The following is a 26,165-nucleotide window of genomic DNA, read 5'->3' as shown; positions in this document are numbered from 1 at the left end:
TTATAGTAAGTGTCTAAATTGTCTCCCTTAAAATAATCATAACATACAAAATATCCGAGACAAACATGCAGCTATTAAGAAAATGTATTTTTTAAAAATTCACACAGCAATAAAGAAGAAAGGTAAGAACTATTTCATTTGATTATTTTAAAAAATAGACTAAGATAAGATTCCTAAAAGGAAGCCAGTAAAAATCACTCAAGACAAATTCTATCTTACTTAAGATATACCTACCTACATTCTGCATATTTGTTTCTTTCGGCCCTTCTCCAAAAAGAAACCTTTCTGTAATTCCAATTTGCACTATCAAAAGAGTAATCTGATGGATTGATGACAGGCCTCATCTCTTCCATGTGAGACCATGATGTTGTGGGTACAATAGAACACTGCTGTCCACCCTTAGGTCATGAAGCCATTTCTGGTCATCTTGGGAAGATATCCCTGGGCAAAGAACAGCCTGGGACTGCTTCTTTGAGCAAGGAACACTGCTAGGCAAATTTATACCAGAAAGGAAAGTCAGGAGGACAAGCAAGTACATTGACATAGCCTGTAGAATTTCTCACTGACCTCTGGCAGAGCCATGCCTAGAACTCAGGCCATCTTAACCAAGTAATTTTCCAAATTCTCTCCCCAACATGTAATTTTATTCAACTATAAGTTTAGCTAATATCACAGAGACAAGAAAGCAGCATAAACACAATTGCCTATTTCTTAGTATCAGCATGGCTGAAGATGTGTTTCCTGAGAAGGTGGTATTCTATGAGATGCGAATAGGAATTGCTTGTAAAAAAAATTAATGCCACCAATGTATAAATATTTAAATACATGTAATTCATATTTACAATTATATGTGGGTGTATATGTAAATATATAATTATTAAATGTTTATTTTGTTATATGACAATCTGCCTCTTCAGGAAGTGGTATGACATGTAACTAAATTTTTGATAATTGCACAGCTCAAGACATTTGATCTGAGTATTGACTCATCAAAAACACTAAGAATCCTTCATTTTGTCAGGCAGCAATATAGTTACCTTTGGTGAATGTGCTTTTTTTGCTCCAATTACAATATGTATTTCCAATATTGGATATTTTTCGATAACCTCATTGCAAGTGTGTATTATAGCTCAGCAGCTCCCACTGGTGTGCCCTTCGTTCATTATAGTGTACAACAGTGTCCCCCGGTCAAATATCCTGGAGAAATGTTGTTGAAGGTGATACTTCTAGCTTGGAGGAAGAGGAATAAACGGAGCTAGTTGCACTCAATATAGAGAGGCACCATAACTAACCATAACTAATCAGATAAACAATGTAAAGAGAGCAACCATTATTAAATGGCTCTTTTGTTATATGACAATCTTCTTCAGGAAGTGGCATGACATGTAACTAAATTTTTGATAACTGCACAGGCTCAAGACATTTGATCTGAGTATTGACTCATAAAAACACTAAGAATCTTTCATTGTGTCAGGCAGCGATATAATTACCTTTGGTAAATGTTGTGCTTTTTTTGCTCCAATTACAAATATATGTTTCTGATATTGTAGAGATAAAGAATGCTCCATGGCATTCCTGCATCTGCTTCATATCCAAGAAATAGGACTCAGCCATTCTTACAGCTTCATGGCCACTGCTGTTTGTCATCAGGAGAAGGCTGAAACACTCATTGCTACTCCCCAAGAAGTTTGCCTGCTACCTGCTTGCATTCTCCTTTTCCACCCGCTGTCCCCAGTCTCCACCACCACTCCACCTCTCAGCTAACTCTAGTCTCATCTTCCTCCTCATTATAGAGGGAAGCATGCTCTTAATTCTCTGGGTTCTCAGCATGCTGTTAGTTCTCTGGGTACAATCACAACAGAGGAGAGCGAGTCAGTACTCAACACTGTGGCCGCCCTTCCCTCGGAGCCTTAAGCTGGCTTGGGTAAATAAATGGCTAAGCATAATGGTGCTTTAAGGGAAAACAAATCTGATGTGAAGCGTGATGCAGTCTAAATGTAAGTATTTTTAAAATAAGAAAATACAAGATCTTAAAAAGAAAGGGAGTACCTCAAGAAACTTGAAGATCGTAAAATTTCTATCAAAGAAGATAATATTAGAAAGCAAACCAAGTCAGTGTCACTGTGAAATGGGGTAACCCTTGCAAGACCTAAATCTAGGAGCACAGTTTGGAAACATTACATATTGCAGGTGGAAAGTCTTTTTTTTTCTTTTGGGAAAAATTTAATTTACCTTTAAAATAGGCCTTAATTTTAACAAAACAAGTAACCTCCTTAGGTGAACAAATATAAAATAAATATTCACACATTCTTATGGGGGAATAAAGTCACCATTAACTGAAAAGCAGATGATTTAGAATGAAAATGTACTATTTTACTCTTTCAATTATTCTTCCTCATTACACTATGTGCTCTGTGTTGGCAAGAGTCATAGCAGTCTGTTTTACTCATCATGGTCTTCTCAGCCCACATAGCACAGGGTCCCACATACAGTAGGACCTCACACACTGTGGGATATATACACATATGAATAAAGACTATCGATGCTATGAGCATGACTTACAAAGTACTCGGGCAGTGCTTATCATGAGGAATTGTTAGCTCCAATTAGAGACATATCATTATGAATGATTTTCATATATGTTAAAATATGACACAAATATTATAGTGATATTTAATGTAATATTGAAGAGACTAAAGTTTAGATCATTTATCTTTCATTGTTTTCTATTATCTCAAATTCAGAATAATTACTGATACATTTTTTCTGTACAGTAGCACCTATTGAAGGTCATTTCACTTGTAGTTGCCTCACAATAAGCCCTCTTATTTTCTTTTATTGGACTCAGAAAACTGTGTATGTGCTGGTTTCAAAGTCAAGGGGTACTTTCTAATTAGATTTTACATGCATGTTTTTTGTCATATCAAGGGTCTAATAAACTAGGGCAGGCAACAACACAAGAAGTATACCTGAGTAAAAGTAAATACCTTCTCTTATCATCTTACCATGATTTCTGAAAAGACATCTTTATGATAATCTGGATAACTTTATTTTTTCAATTTGATATCAGATGTTAAAATGAGCCATTTTCTTAAGCAAATTCCTTAGAGCCCTATTATGGTAGGACAGTGAACTGGATCCCAGCATGGTCATTTACTAAGCTGGGGCAAGTGTTTAACCACTAAGCCTCAGTTTCCTCATTTGTAAAATGCAGGTTTAAAAAAACCTACCTTAAAGAGGTATTTTAAGATTAAATGATACGATGCATACAAGGTAGACAGATTGTGCTGGCATCTTTAATGGGCTCAATGAAGACTGGGTGTCCTTGACAATAATGGCCACCCCCCCCCCCCGCCTTTTAGACCTCATGTACAGAGTACCAGATGTGGTTCTGAGCACATGACAAATATACTCATTGAATTCTCATGTTACCCCTTTCAAGCACTATTATTATTCCCAGCTTACACAGGAGGAAGCTGGGGTACAAAATGATTGAGTGACTTGCCAAGATTTACACGCAGGTAAATTGCAGAACTGGAATTTGGAGGCAGGCACTCAAGCACTACAATGCATGCTCTTTATAATTTCACTCTAGCCATTCATGTGACAGTTTTTAAAACCAGGTCACTCTACCATATACAGAAGAAGTATGCCTGTCCTATTAGATTAAATCAACATGCATGGTAAGTATTCTGAAGAAATTACGGCTGTTACTTGTGCAAGAAAGTTTTTTAAAAGGCACAATTTTCTGTGATTAGAAAAGGCCTCCACAGCTGCCTTTTCACTTGTGAATATCTATTTTTTAATTATTTGTATTGATACATAATTGTGCATATTTATAGGGTACAGTGCGATGTTTCAATGCTTGTGTATGTTGTATGATGATTAAATCAGGGTAGTTATCATATCCATACTTTAAACACTGATCATTTATTTCTTTGTGGTGGTAACATTCAAAATCTCTTCTTGCTATCTTGAAATATACACCACATTGTTATTTGCTATAGTCACCCTACTGTGTAATAAAACACTAGAACTTATTCTTCCTGTCTAACCGTAACTGTGTCTGTTGACCAACCTCTCCATGTCGTGTCCTCTCTCCCCTTCCCTTCTCAGTCTCTGGTAACCATTCTAATCTCTATTTCTATGAAATCAACTCTTTTAGATTCCACATATGAGTGAGATCATGTGGAGATTGTTTTATTGTGCCTGGCTTATTTCACTTAACATAATAACTTTCCGGTTCATCCATGTTGCTGCAAATGACAGGCAGGATCTTATCCTGCTTTATGGCTGAATGGTATTCTATTACATATGTGTGTATACATATACATATATGTATACATACATATATGTAATAGATATGTATGTCCATTATGTATGTATGTCTAAAACACGTATGTAATATACATATATGTATGTGTACATACATGTATATGTAATAGAATACTATTATTAAATGTGATTATATATATATACAACATTTTCTTTATCCATTTATCTGTAGATGGACATTTAGGTTGGTTTCATATCTTGGCTATTGTGAATAGTGCTGCAATAAACATAGGAGTGCAAGTATCTTGTCACCATGCTGATTTCGGTTTTTTTGTTTTTTTTTTTTTGAAATGGATCTTGCTCTGTTGCCCAGGCTTGAGTGCAGTGGCATGATTTCGGCTCACTGCAACATCCACCTCCCGGGTTCAAGCAATTCTCCTGCCTCGGCCTCCTGAGTTACTGGGATTACAGGCATGTGCTACAATGTCTGGCTAATTTTTGTATTTTTAGTAGAGACAGGGTTTCACCATATTGGCCAGGCTGGTCTCGAACTCCCAGCCCCAAGTGGTCCACCCGCCTCAGCCTCCCAAAATGCTGAGATTACAGGCATAAGCCACCGCACCTGACCAATGATTTCATTGTCGTTGGATATAAACCCAGTAATGGGGTTGCTGGATCATACAGTGGTTCTATTTTTAGTTTTTTTGAGAAACTTCCACACTGTTTCCATAGTGGCTGTACTGATTTACATTCCTACCAACAGTGCATTAGAGTTCCCCCTTAGCCACAACATCACCAGTATTTGTTGGTTTTTGTCTTTGGTAATAACTATTCTAACGGGGGTGAAGTGATACCTCGTTGTGGTTTTGATTTGCATTTCTCTAATGATTCATGATGTTGAGCATTTTTTCATATTGGCTATTTGTATGTCTTTGTTTTTTGTTTTTTTTTTTTGAGATGGAGTCTCACTCTGTCACCCAGGCTGGAGTGGAGTGGTGCAATCTCAGCTCACTGCAATCTTTGCCTGCCTCCTGGGTTCAAGTGATTCTCCTGCCTCAGACTCCAGATTAGCTAGGATTACAGGTGTGCACCACCACGCCTGGCTAATTTTTGTAATTTTAGTAGAGACGGGGTTTCACCATATTGGTCAGGCTGGTCTCGAACTCCTGACCTCGTGATCCACCCGCCCCGGCCTCCCAAAGTGCTGGGATTACAGGCGTGAGCCACCACACCCAGCCTATTTGTATGTCTTTTTAAGGAAATGTTTATTCGGGTCATTTGCCCATTTTTAAATTGGATTATTTGTTTGTATTGGCACTGGGTTGTTTGAGTTCCTTAGATAGTCCTGATATTAACCCTTTGTCAACTGCATAGTTTACAAATACTCTCCCATTCTGTAGGTTGTCTCTTCACTCTGTTGATTGTTTCCTTTGCTGTGCAGAAGCTTTTCAATGTGATGTGTCCCATTTGTCTATTTTTGCTTTTGTTGCCTATGCTTTTGAGCTTTTATTCAACATCCATTTATGTTTTATTCTGTCATGTTCAAAATACACATTTTCATGTAATTATTTAAATGCAGTGCATTTATAATCTTTCTTAAAACTGTATTTGCCATTTGTTTACACAGGATGTTTTCTGAATATCATTCCAACTATTTTCATTTAAGTATCTAGTTCAGCTTGATACTGAATTTGTCTGTGTAATTTTCTTGATAGCCTAAAATGATTTAAACCATGGAGTTGGCTTCAGAGGGTAAAATGTGTAATCAGTGAATGCATTGTCAAGAGAGAAAGAGGATTTCTGGAGACATGTTAATAAAGAAAATGGTTAAAAAGAAAAGAGAAGTGACACAACCTACATCCTGTGCCTCTATGCCTCAATATCTTAAAGAAATAGAAGTGGGATGGAGGTTAACTTATCCCTTTTTATGAAGCATTATCAAGAACTGAGAGTATTAGTGATCCTCTTCTGGGTACTTACTCTGCCAATACCAAGTAATTATTATTCCATTCTGAATAGATTTTGTAATAGAAATTTTGAGGACTGGAGTCAGCCTACAATCATGTCAGATTGTCAGATAATTCCACTGAAGGGAAAAATAAGATAATGAGAATCCCAATTAAATGAAAAAAATGGGGCACCATTGAAATATGGAAACAGACATAGTCCCTAAAGTAATATACGTATTCAGATTGCTTACACTATTGACCATAAACACACACATTTAAAGAGAAAGACGTTTTCAATTAATAATTCATCACTTTTTAAATGGCAGCAATGTATCAGACACGTTATAAACTACAGCTACAAAGGACTAGACCATGTTTTTAAAGTTCTTGCCCAAAAAATGCAGAGACAGGCCTGTGAACAGAAACTTACCATTTAACACTAAAGCAGGCAGAAAGGTTTCATACTTTTCCTCATAAATGAAGACAGTATGGCGATTCCTCAAGGATCTAGAACCAGAAATACCATTGACCCAACAAGCCCATTACTGGGTATATACCCAAAGGATTATAAATCATTCTACTATAAAGACACATGCACACATGTTTATTGCAGCACCATTTACAATAGCAAAGATGTGGAACCAACCCAAATATCCAACAATGATAGACTGGATGAAGAAAATGTGGCACATATACACCATGGAATACTATGCAGCCATAAAAAAGAATGAGTTCATGTCGTTTGCAGGGACATTGATGAAGCTAGAAGCCATCGTTCTCAGCAAACTAACACAGGAACACAAACCCAAACACTGCATATCCTCACTTATAAGTGGGAGTTTAACAATGAGAACACATGGACACAGGGAGGGGAACATCACACACTGGGGCCTGTTGGAGAGTTGGGGGCAAGGGGAGGGAAAGCATTAGGACAAATACCTAATGCATGCGGGGCTTAAAACCTAGATGACGGGTTGATAGATGCAGTAAACCACCATGGCACATGTATACATACCTACGTAACGAACCTGCACGTTCTGTACATGTATCCCAGAACTTAAAGTAAAATAAAAAACCAAAAATTAAAAAAAAAAAAAAACTTCAATTAAAAAAAAGATGTCTGTGAACCAAAAAATGTTAAAGTCCACTGAAGATCTCATGTTGACATGTTATGAGTCTGGATTTTTATCCTGAAGGTTATGTGAAGCTATCTAAAGATTTTAAACAGGGGAAATATTTTATTCAGATGTGAGTTTCAAGTACAATCAGCCTGATTTGGGGTTACAGAAAGGAAAGCTGTGGGTCAGAAAGGAGGGATGCTGACAGCTGTTATGAGGGTCTGCAATGAATAATCAAGGTAAAACAAGAGAAGCGACTGAACTCAGGCAGTGTCAGTAGAAGTGTACAAAAGGAGACTGATTACAAAAATGTCTAGGAGGCATAGTCAACAGGATTTTGGGGGAGGTTGGATTCAAGAGAAGAGAAAGGGGACTTGGACCACCGGGTATATCTGAGGGGCTATTCAGTGATACAGAAATGAAGGAAGTGAAGCAAGCCAGGGGAGGGGTCAGTGCAAAGAGGAAAAAAGTTCAATTCAGTCTGTAATATCTGAGTTCAAAATACCAACGAGACAGCCAATAAAAATGTTTACGTGGTAATAACTGGGTGTATGGAACTGGAGCGCAATAAAGAAATGCAAGCTGGAGATCCAGGCTTGGAAGTCATCAACTCATTTAGGCTATACTTGCTGCCAAAGGAGCACATAAGATTGCACAATGAAGAGGAGTAGCATGCAAAGAGATGTATGTCAGGAACCCAGTGAACCCCAGACATATAGGAGGAAAAAGCTGGAAGAAATAACAAAAGAAATCAGAAGAAAACCAACAGAAAATGTTGCCCCAAAACTCTCCTCAACTGGCTTTCAAGAAGAAGGTAGCTATTAGTAAACAATGACAAATCTTATAGCATTTTAGAAGACACAAAAACCTAAGTTTCTTCTCTAAGATTACTGAACATAGCAGAGAGAATGAGTTTCATATATGGTCTTGCTTTATCTATGGAAAGTGGGCCGAAAGTTTTTCTGGGACATGTCCTTTTCTCCTCCAGATGGTAGGCGGGGATTTGTGGCCTGGGTCTCCTTATGGGAAACACCAAGAAGAGGAAGGATAGCACCAGAGATAGTGGGGCGACTGCCCGAGAGCGAGGCGGCACTGGCTCACTATCCCACAGCTATGCCCGCCACCCTTCCTCCATATAGGAAGGGTCAGATTCTAGAGACAGGCTAAAATGCCTGATAGTTGTTTTGCTTGCTTTTATTCAACTAGGAATAAAAAGAAACCAATATGAGGAGCACTCTTTGCTGCAGTTTTCCACTGCATCGCTTTTAACCCTGCCCTTTCTCCTGACTTCAAAAGAGTGTTATGAGGACATGATCCTACAATCTTTTACAACTATCTTGAGTCCGTAGATATAGACATGACATCACTGACATATTGAGGATGACAGAGCTTACAGATGGAAGGAAATTGGGTCTTGTGTACTATTATTGAATGCCTAAAACAAACTGGAACACACTAACGTCTGGACTTTTTGTTACATGAAAAAAGAATCAAGCCATATCATTTAATTCTATTTCAGTCAGCTATTCTGTTACTTGCAGTGGAGCATTCTACCTGCTAACCCAACATACTCAAGGCCTAAGCAATGCTATTTAAACATAAATAGAGTAAACATACCTGCTCTGAACAGAAGCCACAGTGCTACTTCTGGAAAAAAAATCAGACTGTGCAAAATGTCTAACAAACAGGGCAATTTCATATACTTTCCTATTATAATGCAAATGCCTATTTTGACAAAGGCAGTTGAAGCATACAGCCTGAAGTATCTATCATGGTCAAGTTTAAGATTAATGATTCCAGGAAAGATTTGAGCTGAAACACAACAAACTAATACGCTCTGCACATATCTGTTGTTGAGCTTCCACAGAAAAAGAACAAAGCATGTCAGAAGAACAGATTAGAACATACAAACAGACTCCTCCCTGTGCCTTAACTTCAGGTTTGAAGCCAGATTGCTTGGTTTTTAAATTTTAGATGTAGCGTCTTTCAACAATCAACAGTATAAATTTCTATAATAGTGTTCTCAGAGATAGCAGCAAATCAGACCATTAGGCCAGAATTAAAATGAACATAGAGGCCAAGCACGGTGTCTCATGCCTGTAATCCCAGCATTTTGGAAGGCCAAGGCAGGAGGATCACTTGAGCCCAGGAGTTTGAGACCAGCCTTAGCAACATAGTGAGACCTTCATCTCCACAAAAAGAAAAAAAAAATGAACATAGAAAGAAATCAAGTTAATGGACATTATCAGAGCCTGTGCCTCCATTTGGCAGTTATCATCCAGGAAAACAATGCATAAAACAAACATTCTCTTTCAACTTTCCACACAATTAAACTCTTTTAGAGTAATAGTAGAAGTCTGCAACTTCCAAGGATACTTAAGGAAGATTGCTTTTCCTTCCTAAACATCGTCTTTATTCTTACAACCTACAAAATTAGCAAGGCACTATCTATGGGTACTTAAAAAATTGGTGAGTATTACTCATACTGACCTATGATCTCAGAGTCAGCAAACAAAGAAAAAGTTCTCATAAAAGCTGTTAGCCTGACCTTATTTGATGTTCAAGATCCGCACTTAATCCAAATATATTCTTGCGATGATTTCTTTGTCAACTAGGATGATGTCCTACTGATCATCAGTAAAACGGAATCCCCTAAGCATGCTCTAAGATCACATAAAGACTTCTCTTGCTTTCCTTTAGCCCCAACACAATCCAGCTCTCTGAGCCACTGGGCAAATATTGTCTGCCTAAAATCTACCCAGTGACTTTAACCAAATTATCAAGGCCTCTGAATGTCAGAGGCCAAATCTGTTGCATTGAAATCTTCCATTTGTTCAAGAATTGTCTATTTCCATCTAGCTCATGAGACACACAAATTTCAACAACAACTATTGGGTTCTGAAACAATAATTAAGGTGAACAGGAGACTGTAATGTGCTTATAATGAATAGAAAGATGGGGTGCACAAATAGATCTCTCCACATGTAAATAGCAGCCACAGTGCTTTTCTTCGAAACATCATGTTATTAGTGTTGTGAGAGATATATTGCCTTTTCTGCAGTCACAGGTATTGTTACTCACCAGATAAGTTGTTTTTGAAAAGCAAGATTCCTCAATTGTGAGTGTGTTTCTGGATACTAAGACAAAAAATAGCCCTTTTGAAAAATTTGGCGGGTTCAAAATTATAAGCTTAATATAATGCTCTTCCATTAGGAGTAAATCCACAGGCAGAGCTGGAAGCCAGTTCATATTATTTTTTAACAAAGCCTAACTATAGAGAATTAGTAGGATTATCATTGTATCAAGGAAACCAGAAACATTATTTCAAACAAGGTCTCTGCAAATCAGCAGCTAGAAGAACAAAAGTTCAAAGCATCCTGGGATGCTGGGTGCCAGGAAATTCCTTAAAGTCCTCCACTGAAGTGGATATGTTCATGACAACAATCCTTATTTTGATGGAAGTAGCTTTTCAAGATCCATTCTCCAAGGTCACTAGGTCAAGAAAAGTCTTTCCTTACATGGTTTTGAATGTTTGTTTAATCCTCCAATTCACCTATCTTGTAGCATTTTTTACTGGTATTTGATAGTACATTAGAATAACCAAAGTGCTGTTCATTTTTTATTAGGGCCGATTAACTGGAGATATTTTGTTTGTAATTTCCCTTTTTATTTTTTATTTTTATTTTTTTTTACAAATAGCACTTTTTATTTGCCACTATTTGAAGTCTGAACTTTAAACAGATTCTTGGACTGGTGGTTCATATCCATCAGCTCGTTCAACTTTAGCACCTGTCTCATCCCCAGCAGCTTTTCCAGAAATACTGCCTTCACCATGAAGCTCTATGAGCTTTCGCAGTTCAAACTTGGGCTTCTTCAGCATTTTTACTTTTCTAACGAAGACATCATAGAGAGGATAAATAGATTGGCAAGTCTTTTCTATGTCTTTTCCAATGCTGTCTGGAATCAATTTATTGACCACTTCTTTCAAGTCATTTGTCTGCACCTCTCGAGTCATGATTTCCATCATCTTCTTCCGGATTTGGCGGACCTGTTGTTGCTGAGCATAAGAGGTCTTCCGTATCTGATTGCTGCGTTTTTTAGTAAAACCAACACAGAACAGACGAAGCAAGTAACCATCGGTAGTCTTGACATCAACATGAGCTTCAATCATTGTCTGCCATTTTTTGACCATGGAACACATTTTGTCATGGGTAAGATCCATGGCATGGAAGTTAGTCAGGCAGTTTTTGCCCTGAACATCTTCAGTAATCAGCTGAATTTTCTAAATGCAACTTCGTCATTCTGCAAATCAGCAAGACTCACTTCAAACACACGACCCTTGAGACCATCAGATGCAATTTTGGTTCCCTGGGTCCTGGTGATGAGCGTCTTTCCAATATTTCTTATATTGAACATAGTAGGTGCTTTTGCGTCAAACCAATCTTTCTTAGAAAATGGATCAACCACTTTCTTCTTGGCTCCCTTTTTGCCGCCTTTCGTAAGGTGCTTGTTCTTGCCCACCACCATGGTGCTGGTCAGAGAGCCAAAAGGGCAGAAGTCTGTAATTTCCCTTTTTAATATGGGCAACCTGCCAGGGGCCTACAGTTGTCTCTATCCACAGGCAAAGCAGAGTTCTAACAGAATGACCTAAGGGTGCAATGCTAAAAGCCTTTATGTTTTCTACTTATGTGTGGCTAAAATTGTCACCTGTAGCAACTGTGTATCTTTATCTTCTGTAACTTGCAGTAAGGTAGTTTTTGTGGAACTTTTCTTTTAAAATACAAATATATCATCTTGCACTCTAGTTAATGTCTGGGCTCATTAGTAGTCACTAAAAACTATTTCATTTGATGAGCAAGGAAAGAATCCTGAGAGTGAAGACAGATACACTTTGAGGAGAGCTAAAGGCAGAGGATGAGAAAAAACTTCACAGCATGAGAAGAGCCTGATGACAGCTGTTAGGGACTAAATGTGTCTCACCAAAATTCACATATTGAAACCCTAATCTTCAATGTGACTGTATTTGAAGACAGAGCTTTTAGGAAGGTAATTACAGTTAAATGAGGTCATAACAGTGGGGCCCTAATCCAATAGGACTAGTGTCCTTACAAGAAGAGGATAGACATCAGAGCTCACCCATTCTCAGCCCCGACACCAGCCCTGAGTACGTGAGTTCAGGGGAAAGGCCATGTGCAGACACAGCAAGAAGGTGGCTATCAACAACACAGAAATGGAGGCCTCACTAACCCTGCAGTACCTTGATCTCAGATGTACAGCCTCCCAAAGTGTGGCCAAATAAATGTCTGCTGTTTAAGCCACTCAGTCTGTGTTATCTTATTATGGAAGCCCAAGCAGACAATGGAAAATCCTGAAAAAACAGAAAATATCCATCCCTACCTTCAGAGAAAAGGAAATGGAAAGACAGAGAGAAGCCAAAAAGTGAGGTGAACAATTTAGAAAAAAGAGGCCAAAATGTCTCAATGTTGCCCCTTAGCTTAGTGCCAGCCCAATATGAGTGACAGATGAATCAATAGTCCTATCCTTGAGTTAAAAGGTACACTAGGTAAATCATAGATATTTTGAACCTTCTTTATTTTAGATTCACATGCTATTTCAAAATGAATTTAATAGTACTGATATAATAAAAAATTGCAAAGGTACTTTGTTTTTAATCCAAACATTTGGGCAAAATTCTGAAACTGTGGGCACCAAATTTTAAATGAAATTGATTATGAATGACACTTAGAACAATGTCACCCAATAAAGAGGTTCTGAAATATTGTCTGTATTTTGCAGCACTGTGGATTCACAGCTCGTCAGAGCTGGAGGCAAACTATGAGATTAGCTTAACTCCCTCATTTCAAGCGTTTAGTTAACATTACTGAGAATCCTATTTTAAGAAAATTGTTATTATTAATTTAAGAGAGTTACTTAAGATCATTATTAAGATAACATTACAGTGCCTTTAGAAGGGTAGACTTTATTATTTTAAAATGATTGATGGAACTGCAGGTCATTATCTTCAGTGAAACAACTGAGAAACAGAAAGTCAAATACCTTATGTACTCATGTATAGGTGGAAGCTAATAATGTGTACATATGGATATGGGCTGAAATAGTCATTGGAGACTCAGAAGGTGGGACAACGAAAGTGGGTTGAGGGATGGTAAATTACTCAATGGGTACAATACACACAATTTGTGTGATAGTTACACTAAACACCCAAACTTCACCATTACACAACATATCCATGTAACAAACCTGCACTTGTACCCGTTGAGTTTATATACATTTTTAAAATAATAATAAAATAAATCTAATCTATCGACTTCTCAAATACAATCATTTTCCACCTTAAAGTAAGTTTTAAAAATCATTAAAGCATCAGTTGAGTGAATAATATAGACAAATACAGAGATAGGCATAGATACAGATGTTGATATTCCAGGTAAAAAACTCTGCAAGCTCATTTTAGCTGGCTTCCATGCCGAAACTGTGAAAAAACGTTTCTTTACTTCCTCAGCACCCCCTTGAGCATACATCTCAAGAAGCCTCTGAGAACACCATGAGGAACGGCCCCTGACTTCAAGTGGCTTTGCAAACCCACAGTACATGTGCTGCGGTTATGTGACAGTTTAAAGCTGTTTTCTCTTAAAGCTGACCTGTATTTGAAAAAATATAATAGCTCATCCCTGAGAATTTTCTTTTCCAGGGAAATAAAAACAATTCTACTCCAGGACTGCTTTGTTTCGTTTTCATATCTGGTTTCAAATGAAGAAAAAGATTAGCAGCATTTATATTAAATACTGTTGAATCAATAGATTCCCGACTCCACTGACTAATATAAATCAACAGAATGGACTAAAGTAATTATAGCCTGAAAGGTTTGCAAATGCATACTTTTGAATTGATTTTTTGTTATTTACTCTCATGTTCCAAGGCAAGTTAAAGAAGCCTGTATGTGTCTATTCATTATCCATATTTGCAAATATGTCTAGGTGCTACAGGAATAATATTTGGAATCATATCAAAATTATTTGTCCTCTGTCTAGCCAAGGTCACACATGGCTGAAAGGAGAATTAGGATCTTTTGAGCAAGAATACACATAAAATGAGTCAGTTACAGCTTTTGACTTACAACTTGGTACCTTGAGACACAAAGTCATGCTACAACCTTGAAAAGGAGACTTTGTGGAAAGGAAAAAGAGGGTTTATAAACAACAGAACTTCTTTTTATAGATCAAGAATCAAGATTAGTGAGTGAGCCAGAAGCCTTATTTCCCATTGGCTCTGTCTCAGGAGGCCCTGTCATGGGGCGCCAGCACAGGGGAGTCACTCATGGTAGCGTGGAAAGGGAGGTGTAGCATCTTTAGGCAGGGAGGGACCTTGAGACTGCACTCTCCAGTTCTTCATGGCCTGTGAACGGTGCAGAAGGGATTGTGAATTTCCCAAGTGTCCCTCGAACCATGTGAAACTCAGGAGAAAGGTGAAGGTGCTGGCTGTGTTCTTGAGGGGTGTGCTGAAAACTGAGAAGGGTCTGCAACTTTACCCTACTTGCCAGCTAATAAGTTAGACTGCCACTGTTTCATAGATCCTGGAAGAAATCATCAGACCCCTGGGACAGAGATGAAGGTCAGGTTGATGAGTCAGAGTAACCATCATGGTCTGGCTATCAGTACCTCTCATGCTGCTTCTGCAAGCCCCAGTCTCACAGGGAAACAGAAAGAAGACTGAATGACGGCTGCACGCGGGTTAAGGAACCCAGCTCTTTCATACGGGCAGTAAACATCCCTGCTCTGTGCTCCAAAGAAGACAGTATCTCTACCTCCTAAGACTGTTGAGATCCTCGAAATGACAGTCCAAAACAAAGAGCTATCCATTCATTGCTCACGAAACATGCAGAAATGTCAGATAGCCATGGGAAATTGTCTCCCAACAGGGTAAAGTGAGCCACTAGCTGGGTAATGTAGTGAAGGAAAATCAGACAAGAAATCACCTTGGAGTCCCAGCTGAGAACAGAGGAGGGAGCCTGGTTTAAAACCCTGGAGCGATCACCATGTATTGCCCATGCCCCGAGAACAGAGCACAAGACACAGCAGTGAGGTCAGAGGCCTCTATACAGAGACAGCAGGATAAGACAGCTCCACTGGAGTTAAGCACTATTGCCATGAACGCCAGGGAGATATCTGGGATCTTCCAGCACCTGATCCCTTCTTAACAAGGAAGAGGGAAGAGAGAGGCCTGCAAGAGAGGGAAGAAACTTACCTGGCAGAGAATTAAGCCCTGAATTGTCTATTTACTCAAATAATACTGAATTAATCTGAAAGAAATTGTCTTAAGTGGAAAAAGAACTGGGTTATTGTTCTTTAATTGGCATGTTTAATTCCACTGCTGGACAGCCTCAGTCCAGCTTCAGTATAAATAGAGACTCCTGAACAAGATGAGATCAGCTATAGGTAGGTAGTAACTATTTTTTGCCTGACTGTAGTGTGTAAATTTTGACCCAACACTTACGTGTTAAGTTTGTACTTCATTATTTAGTATGCCACGATGACAGGATACATTTATCCCATCAGGAAGTTTTTAAAGGGTGTTTTTAATATACAAAAATATTACTTTATAGAGTATATTTATGAAATCCAAACACTGTAGATAAAAAAAAAACAAGAACAAAAAGTAGGTCTTTGAAGAGTTTAGTTGAATTCACACATGATTCCACAAATCAACTAAGGGAAGTTAGAAATTTTTTCAGCTACAACCATAACCTTTTGAAGTCAATGTCACAGAACACAAACATGTCCTTTCCTAAAACCTGCCTTGAAGACACTGTCATGGCATAATCATAGCGTGGCAGACTATTAATCTGATCACATTTTCTAGTCTTCTCCACAAAGTCCAATTTCCTATTGTTTAATAGTCAGTGGCTCTTCTCTGACCTTTCTATAACATTTTCCATTTCCTTAGTTTAAGACAGCACCTCAGACACTACTGTGAGAGGGCAATTTTGAAGTATTATGTTGGGGTTTCCATATGCAGCCTTCATATTAATGTATACTGGTGTCAACTGGTATAATGTAAAGAATCCTGGCATAGAAATTCAAAGGCCTGGGACCAAATTCTGCTTCTGTTCACTTGCTGGCTTTGTGATTTTAAATAAGTGACAATATCCATGCCCCTCATCTTTCTCACCTTTAAAACTGAGAAGATAATTTATCACTAAAACCAATCAGTTACAATTATTGAAATGTGCAGCATAATCCACGTAAAATTAGTATCTTGTACAAATATACATTTCTACCCTAAATTCTCTGTGAAAGAAAATTAAACTGTTATTCAGGGCCAAAATTGACTGGAGGAATTGTACTTCCTATGTAAGCGACATTATTTCTCTCCAGGATAAGTGGCTCTTTATTTAAGCAAAACTATTAATGGTAGTTTTAGATTTGAAAAGGAAATGTAAAAATGATAATCTGCAAGGGAAAAAACGAAATAAAGAGAAATAAATTTGTACAGTACACCACATTAAGAGGAATTTGGAGGTTCTCCAACAGCTTGAGAGACACAGGGAATTCGAGGACCTGCAGAGAAAAGAAGGAGGGGCCCAGCAAGATGGCCAGGAGCCAGGGCTCTACACGGTGAGATGTTCAGGGAAAAGGGCCAAGTGACTTTAGTAGGCAAGTTATGTTACTTATTTTATTTTATTTTTTGAGACAGAGTCTCACTCTGTTGCCCAGGCTGGAGTGCAGCGTGAGTGATCTGCCCCGATCAGCCTCCCAAAGTGCTGGGATTATAGGCATGAGCCACCATGCCCGGCCCTGTTCTTCATTTTATTTATTTATTTATTTATTTATTTATTTATTTATTTATTTATTTATTTTGAGATGGAGTCTCGCTCTGTTGCCCAGGCTGGAGTGCTGTAGTGCGATCTCAGCTCACTGCAACCTCCGCCTCCCAAGTTCAAGTGAATCCCCTGCCTCAGCCTCTCGAGTAGCTGGGATCAAAGAGGTGTGCCACCACACCTGGCTAATTTTTGTATTTTTAGTAGAGAGAGGGTTTCACCATGTTGGCCAGGCTGGTCTCAAACTCCTGACCTCAGGTGATTCACCCACCTCGGCCTCCCAAAGTGCTGGGATTACAGGCACGAGCCACCACACCCAGCCCAGTTCTGTTATTCAATTTTAACTCACTTGTTGCATAATGCTGTGTAATACATCACCCACCTAAGCCCTAAATTTTATTAAAATCCATTACAGACTCTCAGCATGCATGTGGTCATTTGATGATGAAAGAATCTGGATGTCGGTCAACGGTGGACGGCACTAAGGGGAAAATACCTGCAATAGATAAGACCTCAGGCAAAGGGAAGACATGGCTGGAGGCAGTGAGGAAAAGTATCACTTCCAGAGCCCCCACGACTTTTGGAAGAGACTCGGGTTTCTGCTTTTTGTAGGGTGAGAGTTAAATTGTTTTATTTAAATCAAAAAGGCAAAATGACTTGGAATAGCCTGACAGTTAACACCTGGTTTTCCTCACTATTACCACAAAACAGCATGGAAATACCTAAGACAAGGTAGGAAAAAATAACATACAAACAGCCACATACTTTACAATCGTTTCTAAACCATAGCCTCCTCCCAGCTCATATATTTAAAAGTTGATTTTTATAAATGTCCAAATTTTACATAATTTGTATTAAATAATTTCACAAAATGACTCATTTCACCCAAATTTGGAAGTTGTTGACTTCAAGGCATTAGAACACTATCATACATTTTTTTATTTTTTCCATGGAAAATGCTGAAGCCTAGAAATATGTTGTAACTAATCAATTTCATTCTTTGTCTTTTTTTTTTTTTTTCATTTTATTTTGCAGAGTAATCACTTGCTGAGAGTCAGTAATAAAGGTCTGCTACCAGGGCACAGGATTCATTTAATGCCTATGGGAAGATGGGCAGCTGAGAAAGAGTTCTGATGACCATGTTTGATGAGTTTTGGGGTTATTTTTCTTCTGACTGTTGCCATAGTAACTAAGGAAGATGAAGTGAAGAAATCACTGACGCTTTCTTGCAAAGCATTTCTTTTTTTTCTTTTTTTCTTTTTTTTTTTTTTTTTTTGGAGATGGAGTCTCGCTCTGTCGCCCAGGCTGGAGTGCAGTGGCATGATCTCAGCTCACTGCAAGCTCCGCCAAATCTGTAGTCCTACCATTGGTATGGCTGACAGATGCAAGATTATGAGGAGGGAAAAGAGAGACCCAAGAGATAACTCCAAGAAGAGGAAGAAGTATCTGACCTATCGAAGGAGATTGACCAACAGTTGAGAGAACCTCAGAAAAAGTGGTCACAACTGGCATAGCTCGTAGAGGTTTTAGCCTTAGTGAGAAATAATTTGTGACTTCTAATGTAAATAAAATATGAAATATAAAGGACAGTACAAAACTATTAATCACACTTGTTCTTACATGTGTTTACGAAAATTTTTCTTAGAAAAAAGAAAGAATTAATACTCTTTAAAACATGATAAAAGCTACTAATAGGTCTGTCCACATACTTTTGTTCATATGACTTCAACTTATTGAAGTTTCCTGGTTCTAGAGCAAAAACCAAGGAGGAATTATCTTTTGTTTTGGTTTGTTTGTGGCTTTTCAATTGCAGTAAGAACACAACATGAGATTTACCCTCTTAACAAAATTTTAGGTGTAAAGTACAGTAATGCTAACTTATAGGCACAATGTTTTGCAATAGATTTCTGGAACTTGGTCATTTTGTATAACTGAAACTTTAGACCTGTTGAATAGCAGCTTCCCATTTTCCCCTTCCCCCAGCTCCTGGAAACCACCATTCTACTTCCTGGTTCTATGTGTTTGACTATTTTATGTACCTCACACAAGTGGTATTTGTGCAGTATTTGCCCTTCGATCACTGGGTTATTTCACTTAGCATAATGTCCTCCAGGTTCATCTATGTTGTCACATATGTCAGGATATCCTGCTTTTTTAAGGCTGAAAAATATTCCATATTTATAAATACCACTATATATACCAATATATACCACATTTTCTTTATCCATTCATTCACTGATGGATATTTAGATTGTTTCTGCATCTTGGCTATTGTTAATAATGCTGTAATGAACATGGGATATAAATATTGTTTGAGATCCTACTTTTGATTCTTTTAGATAAATGCCCAGAAGTAGGTAATTCTACTTCTAATTTTTTAAGGAACCTCCATATTGCTTTCCACAGAGGCTGCACCATTTTTCATTCCTACTGTGTACAAACGTTCCAATTCCTCCACTTTCTCATCTACACTTGCTAAATAGCTTTTATGTGCTTATCCTATTTTAGTTTTCTTCATGCAAATCTTGTCTATCTGGTGTTGAACTTCATGTGCTTATTCATTTATCGTATTTCTTCCCCTAGAATATAAACTCCATAACAACACGAACTTTGTCTTTTTTGTTCACTGCTATGTCCTCATCATCTAGACAAGTGCCTGGTATGTAGTGTGTGCTTAACAAAATTTGGTGAATAACTGCTTGAAATTTGTATTAGAAAAAAAATTTGCAATTTAATGTTTAAAATACATTTTGAAAATGAGATGAACCCACCTACCAAATATCCTCCAATTTTTATCATATTATTTTTATATATCTTAATCTTTAAATTGTTTAGCTAAAAGGATAGCCAAGGTAATTGTTACCAACAGTTTATCTAATACAGAATGAACACAGACACAAGTTTAAGGATTATGTTAAAATTAAATTCCTTGGCCGGGCGTGGTGGCTCACGCCTGTAATCTCAGCACTTTGGGAGGCCGAGGCAGGCGGATCACAAGGTCAAGAGTTTGAGACCAGCCTGGCCAATATGGTGAAACCCCGTCTCTACTAAAAATACAAAAATTAGCCAGGAGTGGTGGCGGATGCCTGTAGTCCCAGCTACTCGGGAGGCTGAGGCAGCAGAATTGCTTGAACCCGGGAGGCGGAGGTTGTAGTGAGCCGAGACCGGGCCACTGCACTCCAGCCTGGGAGACAGAGTGAGACTCTGTCTCAAAAAAAAAAAAAATTAAATTCCTTGACTGAGTGTGATGGCTCACACCTGTAATTCCAGCACGTTGAGAGACCAAAGTGGGAGGATATCTTGAGTTCAGGAGTTTGAGACCAGCCCTGGCAACACAGTGAGACCCCCGTCTCTACAAAAAATACAAAAATTAGCTGAGTGTGGTGGCACATGCTTGTAGTCTCAGCTACTTGGGAGGCTGAGGTGGCAGGATCATTTGAACTTGGGAGGTCAAGGCTGCAGTGAGCCGTACTCACGCCAAGGCACTTCAGCCTGGGCAACAAAGCAAGATATTGTCTCAAAAAAAATTAATTCTTTAATGTGTCTCTCATTTTTCTCAGGAAAACAGTTTCAACTAGAAGAAAACTACTGACAACTCATATGAGTTGCCCATTATATGCTCAGAAGTTGGCTACTATTAAAAAACATCTATTTCCATAGGAAAGCACCCTTGAAGGTAAAACTAAATGTAGCCTGTCTTACTGGGGTATTTTCATTCATGGAGTTTGCCAAAGAGAATATCCCATATTCAACACTACAAAGGCTAAATATCACACTTTAAAAATAATTATCAATCCATTTTAGTTTCCTTTGAATTAATTCCTGTATCCTGGTTTAAAAAGTGACATCAGGAGGGAATAGTTTGAATTGGTAGCCGTCCAAGATATTTTCTGTTGTCTCAAAGAGTATATTCTTTTTTTTTTTTTTTTTTTTTTTTGAGATGGAGTCTCACTCTGTCCCCCAGGCTGGAGTACAGTGGTGCAATCTCAGCTCACTGCAAGCTCCGCTTCCCGGGTTCACACCATTCTCCTGCCTCAGCCTCCCAAGTAGCTGGGACTACAGGTGCCCGCCACCACGCCTGGCTAATTTTTTTTGTATTTTTAGTAGAGACGGGGTTTCACTGTATTAGCCAGGATGGTCTCGATCTCCTGACCTTGTGATCTGCCCCCCTCGGCCTCCCACAGTGCTGGGATTACAGGTGTGAGCCACTGCGCCTGGCCCTTCAAAGAGTATATTCTAATATTACTTCTACAATGTCTGACAAATCAGTTCTTCTCAACCTTTTTTGGTATTGAGGATATCTTGAGACTATAATGAAGGCAATGCAGCCTATTCTAATAATTTTTCTAAAAGAAGCACAAACGTGCACAGACCAAACACTTTCCATACAGTTTTGGGGGTGTTTGGATGACTCTTACCCCCAGCATCGTAGTCCAGGGACACGTTGTCAAGAACCTGTCATTAATAAAGCAAAGTAATGATGATATTTTAGTCTTTGAGATCTACCAGATAACTTATTTTACAAACTTACTTTTCCAAGGAAGCAGGAAATTAAACCGTTCAAAGATTGATTCATAGAAATGCAGCATTTTGGCTCTCTTGAATTAGGCTTTGAAAAAAAAAAAAGCAAAAACTTGAGAACTAGAGGAAGAGCTCCATTATGGCATTATTTTATTTTGTATTCAAAAACTTAGCTAGGAATCACCAGCTGAAGCTTGAGCTAATTTCTTGTCTTATAAGGGTAAATGGAGCTTTTAGCTCAAGAGAAATAAATGGGACATTCTGCCCTTTGGTAAATGAGAAGGACAGGCAAACCCTCCATCAATATATCTGGTTAAGTAGTAGACTGGGTTTATGAATACAGTGCATTTTCATACAAATACTTGATTAGCAGAGTGAAGACAGGGTACATTTTGATCCTGAGATAGTAGAAAACCCAGTTGAGGTTGGGTGTACTATGTTCTAGCTGTGTTTTTCTCTCAAGTAACAGTTTTTAAATTGAGCAAGCCATTATCAAAGTGACCATAGACTTAATCTCTGGGAAGCAATGTGACTGACAGCATTCTCCCACCAGACCTTGGAGAGGCGATTCACAGCCTTGTAGGGTCTTGCCTTCTCTGGGATATTTACTTTCCCTCTGGGCTTTTTCTACATAGTAGGAAAAGGAAAATGGCTGTAAGGGCAATAGCTACACACTGACAGTTTCATTAGAGGACATGTGTCCCGACTTATGAACAAGAAAAGGTTTTTTCCTCTGATGAGCTTCCCACTGGTGCTAGTTGATTGATGGTAGAGTTCTCACAGCATAGCATCAATGATTTTACCACCTTTGCACCTGTACCAGCTCTGGGCTTCTCTTTCTCCTGTGTGCACTGCCCAGGATGTAATGAGAAGAGTCTGGTGCCAATGGGCAGCAGGACATCTCTTCTTCCCCAAACAGAGCCATGAGAAGAAAGCTGTGTACACCCAGTCAAGCCCTCTTCCTCCAACCTCGTAGATCTAATGGGTAGCGCTAATGGTTTCCTAACAAACATTTTGTAACTTAAAGATCAAAATCTTCACTGAAAACATTTATCATGAATACATTGATCATAACATTCAGGAAAAGGATATATTAGACCATCAACCCAAAAATGCTAAGAAAGTCCATTGTAGAGATTATGAAACTTGAGTTATTTTACAATTCTTCATTTTCATTTTGTTAAGGTTTTAGCTTATGGATTACTATACAGCATTTTTATATTCTATTCTAACTTATCCCAATGTATATAATAGTCTATGAGATTTAGATGACTATGAATTGTTTCTAATAAAGATTTTTATTTTTCCTGTTTTTCTTTTTTTCTGAAGTTTTTTTCAGAAGAGACCTATTATTATTAAGAACCATTACACGTGTCAGTAATAGTCAAAACCTCAAATAAGCATGGTCATACTTATTTAACATTTTTTCTCTCATACTGCCATGCCTATTTAACTACAGAATTCCATGTAATGGGATTTTAACTTTGCAAGTTCTGTTTACTTCCTAGTTGCTGAGCTTGGGAGACCTAACTTAAGGACGCAACAAATTCTTTCCATCTAAGTATCCAAAGAAATTTCTCAGAAAAAATCCATACACTCACGGCCTATGTCTAAATCCTTCATTGACCCGAAAATCTTGAAGGGCTCAGAATGCTATGGTCATTGTTCTAAGAACTGTAGAGATCAGGGCTGTAAAAGCAATGCAGTTAGTTTCTCCTCAAGAAGATCTGGCAAGTGTTTAACAAATACTGTTTTTATTAGCACTTCCAAACTAAGAATATACTTTTTGAGAAATGGATGTTGATATATGATGTAGCATTTGTATTACTACTAATAAACACTCAACTGATCATGCACAGTCAGTCAATTCTGGCCTAATTTGCATACTTTGAATTTATTTATGCAACAAACAATTATTTGGTGTATATCATGGCTTAAGCAGTGTATTGGTTTGGAGGGCGTACTCAAAAGTATATCAAACATGCAACCCTCAAAGAAACATATCAGCAGAAGTCATGCATACAAAAAGTGCCACTAGAGTGAGGGAGAGATGGAAGTAGAATAAGAATCACATCTGGTTGTGGGATAATATGAACAGAGTCCCAAAGATAGCCTTCTTCTGAGTGGGTAGATTTACTTTGAATGTCCTGCTGGAGATAAGGCCAGTTTACACTCAAATGCTCTTTCGGAGGTTTTTATCCTCATCCATCTGACTTACAGAACCTACTCTCCATCATCTACCTGCAAACTACTCTCCTTAATTAAACAATTAGACAAGTAAAGAGTTTATATGTTTGGTTGTTGTTGCTCTACACTCCTTATTGGCCAGAAGTTCTGTGGCTCCATATGCTAGCTGTCCTTCTTTTATTCTCTCCACTTAATCAAATCAGGAAAAAAATAAAACTTCTTGCTTTATTTTTAAATGCTGAAACACAAAGGAGAGCTGTTTGCTAACCATTCTACTCCATCTTGAAAGTGCTGCTTGCACAGTTTCTACTGATGTCAACTTTTTCGAACATTTCTTTTTCTCTTATATTTTCACTTTATCATGTAAGTAATCATAAGCATATAAAATTGCTAATTGTTATTTATTATATTAATATAGAGACTGTAGTAAAATTTTCCCCCCACAAGATGAAAAAAACATATTAATATTTTAATATATTTATTTCAGGAGACTTTTTCCTGTGCAAATACAAGCTTTTTTAAAACCGTATATAGACTGTTTCTGTTTTAACCACTGGAAACATAGCATATATCTCTTGTTAGTGTTTTTTATGTCAATACACATTTATTTATTTAACGATTATTTATTAAGCACCTTCACTATCCTATGTGTGTGTGTGTGTGTGTGTGTGTGTGTGTGTGTGTTCTTTTTTTTCTTTCTTTCATTTTTTTTTTTTTTAAATAGGATCTTGCCCTATCATCCAGATGGGAGTGCAGTGGCATGATCACAGCTCACTGCAGGCTAGGATTCCTGGGCTCAAAAAATGCCCCCACCTCAGCCTCCTGAATAACTAGGACTACAGATTTGTGCCACCACGCTCAGCTAATTTTTATTTTGGGTAGAGATGAGGTCTTGCGATCTTGCCCAAGCTGGTCTCAAACTCCTGGCCTCCAGTGATCCACCCACTTTGGCCTCCCAAAGTGCTGAGATTACAGGCATAAGCCACCATGCTCAGCCTACCTTCACTACTATGAACACGGAGAATACCATAACAAACAAATGTCTAACCTCAAAGAGGTCATATTCTGACCACACTGGACAGATACAAATAAAAACAAACAAACAAGTAAACTAATGAGTAAGAATAATTTCGAAACCAGTAGGTGCTATAAGGTAATAGAACAGGTAGATGAGAGAAGATGGCAAGAGGGATGGGAGTGTGGGTGCCCACCTTAGGCAGGTGGTCATGGAACATGGGTTGGAACAAATAATATTTGAAGGAAGATAAAAGTGGCAAGAAGGAGCCATTCATGTGAGGATTCAGGGAGAGCATTCCCCACCCCCAAGGAAAAAAATGGGACAGCAAGGATGAAAAGCTGAGGGAGGTGTCAAATAAGAAAAAAAATAGCTGCTGATATAGCTGGGAATGGTGAACTAGAAAGTACAAGATTCCAGAGAGGAGGCAGCACCTAGCAGTTTGAGAAACCATGGTCATGAGAGTGGATTCTTACCTAATTGCAGTGGGAGTTCTCAGAGAACTTCATCTCCGGACTCTCAGACTCCTCTCTTCTCTGTTGCCTCTCCCAGCACAGTTTTCCCTTGTAATTTTATGAACCTGTATTCAAGTTGTGCTCTCCTATCTTAATTTTTCTCTTTATATCCTGGGCTCTACTTTGCAAACTGAGTTTAATGACATTCTGTAGACCCAACTTTTTTTTTTTTTTAAAGACAGAGTCTCGCTCTGTCACCCCAGGCTGGAGTGCAGTGGCACAATCTCGGCTCACTGCAACCTCCGCCTCCAGGTTCAAGCGATTCTCCTGCCTCAGCTTCCCCAGTAGCTGGGATTACAGGTGTGCATCACCACACCCAGTTAATTTCTGTATTTTTAGTAGAGACAGGGTTTCACCATGTTGGCCAGGCTGGTCTCGAACTTTTGACCTCAAGTAATCTGCCCGCCTCTGCCTCCCAAAGTGCTGGGATTGCACCAGCACTTTGAGCAGTTTGAGAAACCATGGTCATGAGAGTGGATTCTTACCTAATTGCAGTGGGAGTTCTCAGAGAACTTCATCTCTGGACTCTCAGACTCCTCTCTTCTCTGGTGCCTCTCCCAGGCACAGTTTTCCCTTTTACTTTTATGAACCTGTATTCAAGTTCATAAGAGAGCCACGGCGCCCAGCCAAGACCCAACATTCTAATTTTCAACATTCCCCAAATTGCTAATTTATTCCCTCCTTTGTTCAACTATGAGCTCTGATACGTAACATATGCATGCACTAAAATAAAAATTTAATAACATT

At 38.4% G+C, this 26,165-nt stretch overlaps 1 long non-coding RNA gene and 1 pseudogene across 1 annotated transcript in view; both read right to left on the bottom strand.

Moving 5' to 3' along the window:
* Positions 1-263: 263 nt before the first annotated feature.
* Positions 264-26,165, bottom strand: part of LOC134757402 (uncharacterized) — a 36,122-nt gene continuing 10,220 nt past the window's right edge. The window contains exon 3 of the long non-coding RNA XR_010131291.1: positions 264-488. This is a non-coding gene — a long non-coding RNA (uncharacterized lncRNA). The remainder of the gene's footprint in view (positions 489-26,165) is intronic.
* LOC101152757 (small ribosomal subunit protein eS1-like) lies at positions 11,041-11,875 on the bottom strand (annotated as a pseudogene).

Source organism: Gorilla gorilla, chromosome 17 (assembly GCF_029281585.2).
Source record: "Gorilla gorilla gorilla isolate KB3781 chromosome 17, NHGRI_mGorGor1-v2.1_pri, whole genome shotgun sequence".
Lineage (NCBI taxonomy): Eukaryota > Metazoa > Chordata > Mammalia > Primates > Hominidae > Gorilla > Gorilla gorilla.
Note: the sequence above shows the minus strand (reverse complement) of the source record. Positions and strands in the feature narration are given on the sequence as shown.